This window comes from Urocitellus parryii, chromosome 10 (assembly GCF_045843805.1).
Source record: "Urocitellus parryii isolate mUroPar1 chromosome 10, mUroPar1.hap1, whole genome shotgun sequence".
Taxonomy (NCBI): Eukaryota; Metazoa; Chordata; class Mammalia; order Rodentia; family Sciuridae; genus Urocitellus; species Urocitellus parryii.
Genome location: NC_135540.1, coordinates 60,272,759 through 60,275,572, shown reverse-complemented (window position 1 = coordinate 60,275,572; position 2,814 = coordinate 60,272,759).

Below are 2,814 nucleotides of genomic sequence, written 5' to 3'. Positions count from 1 at the left end.
AAGATATTCAACATCATATGTCACTAGAGAACTGTAAATTTGAACAATGAGATAACACTACACACCAATCAGAACAGCCCAAATCCAAAACACAATCATCACCAAACGCCAGGGAGGATGTGGGCCAGTAAGAACTGCCGTTCAATCTGATGAGAATGCAAAATGGTATAGACACAGTGGAAAGAAGATACGCTCTTACCATATGATCCTGCAGTCAGACTTCTTGAAATATACCCAAAGGAGTTGAAAACATGTCTACACACAGATCTGCACACAGACGTTACTGACAAACCTTGAGAGCAATCAAGATGTCCTCCAGGAAGGGAGTGTATAAACTGTGGTACATCCAGAACTGAAATATTTTCCACCACTAAAGCAGAAATGAGCTATCACGCCGTAAAACAACAAGAAGGAAGAAATCTTAAAAATATATTACTAAGTGAAAGAAGCCAATCTAAAAAGTCAACCCTAATGACATTCTGGAAAAATCTAAACTAGAAACAGTAAAAAGATCAGTGGTTGCCAGGGGCTGGAGGTAAGGAAAAGATGTCTAGGCATAGGGAATTTTTAGGGTAGTAAAGGAACTCTAGTATTATATTGGTAGACACATGACATTATACATTCTTTAAAATCCATGCAGTGCCCAGCACCTCTTGGTGCACCCTAATGTAAACCTATGGGCTTTGAAGGATGGTGATGTGTCAGTGTAGGTTCACTGATTGTAATAAATGTAGCACTATGACACAGCATGTCCACAGAGTAGGAATATGGGAAATCTCCATTCTTTCTGTTCAACTTTGCTGTAAACTTAAACTTGCATTAACAATAAAAGTTTATTAATTTTTAAATGGTTCTATGAAAGGAGTCCATAATATTTATCTTATAGTTTAATATAATTATATAAGATATTACAGTTTTATTGCAACTATCTTATATTTTAATATGACCATAATGTCATTATAATAGTTGATAATATTATTTATATTTAAAGCTACCTAAAAGAAAAACTTAATAAAAAGAAAATAAACTTTGTATTAAAAAAAAAAAAAGTGAATTGGGCTAACTAGAAAAAGAGAAGTGGATTAATTAAGCCAAAACAGATTATGGAGTGTGGCTAGCTGAATAGCCAGGTTCTCAAGACATTTAAGTCTTCCTGGAGTTGAGTATTATATTTACAATAAGATGAGCAAATATTCCAGTCATAACTGCCACCAGAGGTCAATTTTGGCACTACACCAAACAGGGAAACTTAACCTCTCTTCAAACACAAGTAAACCTTGGAAAATACCATCCAGCAAAATAAAGATTTTTTTTAAAATATTTTTTTAGTTACAGTCGGACACAATACCTTTATTTTATTTATTTATTTTTATGTGGTGCTGAGGATCGAACCTGGCGAGCACTCCACCACTGAGCCTCAACCACAGCCCCACAAAATAAACATTAAATACATAAAGTTTCAGTAAAATAAACTGGACATCATTACTAGTGCTTTTAAATAAATATACATTCTATTTTAATAATTGTTCTCTCTTCCCCAGAACAAATTAAGCTCCATAAGCGTAGGGATGCTAGAAAAATGTGGTAATTGTCATTCTCATTGCCTACCCAAGGTATTAAGTGCTCAGTAAATGATAATATTTGAGTAAATGACTGCGGGCGGGACTGTACACCAGGACCCCATGGACCACCATTAAGAGACCCATTTTTTTCACCTTAATTTTAATGACCAAACCTTCTAAACATATCCATTGCCTGACTTTGGAACAAAATTCTAAGTCAAAAGCTTTTGCCTGAGGCACTGAAATTAGTTACACATATCACCTCAACTACAGAGAACTTTCTGGGTTAAAAGGACAATGCAGGTGGAGGAAGAAAGTAGCAAGTCCAAGTGCAGATCTTACTACAGTCCTGAATTCAGGGATCTTTTTTCATCTCATTAGCTAACTTCAACATTCTCAGCAATATTATAAATGACTATGAGAATCACCATCATGTTCAAAGATAACCACAAAATCCTGAAAGGAAACTGGATTATCCTGGGTGGCAAACAGAGGCACATAATAGGACACACCTGTGCCATCTATTTTTTTTTTTTCCAAGAATGGAATCCTCTAGCTTGGCTGATAGACAAAAAGACAACAACATATCCAAGCCTTCCTAACAGGAAGTTGTAGTCATATATATAAGTTCTAGTGCATGAGAAGGAGATGGAAGAAGTGCTACCTGCAATTTCTAATTTATGCCCTTACAGGTTTCACATTTCACCTTCCTACCAGTTGGAATGAGAATGTGGTAATGATTAACATCCTGGACCAGGCAGACAGAAAAGGTGTAACAACAAAGCACTTGAGCACCAGCATTATAGAACCAGAACACCAGTAAACCCTGTTTAAACTGAGAATATTGTTTGTGAAGCAACTGAACTACCTTTCACTGTCTCTGCTGATTGCACCAGAGTGACTAACCATCCTGGTTTGCCCAGAATAGAAGGAGCGCCCAGGGTGGGACTTTCAGTGCTGAAACTGGGAAAGTCCTGGGCAAACCAGGGCAAGTCAGTCCCCAGAGGTCTCACCCTGTCTGTACCTTTCCTGCATTACAGACTTGATCAGAATTATTTAAAGAACATACAAGGGCAAGAAGGGTTGTTCCAATTTTATAGATAACAAAACAGAAGATAAGAACTTGAAAAAGATGTAGTTCCTAGTAAATTAATCCACTTATATTCTACCATGTGAAAAGAGGAAGAACATTAAAAGAAAATATTGTAACTGTGGGCAAGCTTCAAGAAAAGTTAGCTCCTTTGCCACATAG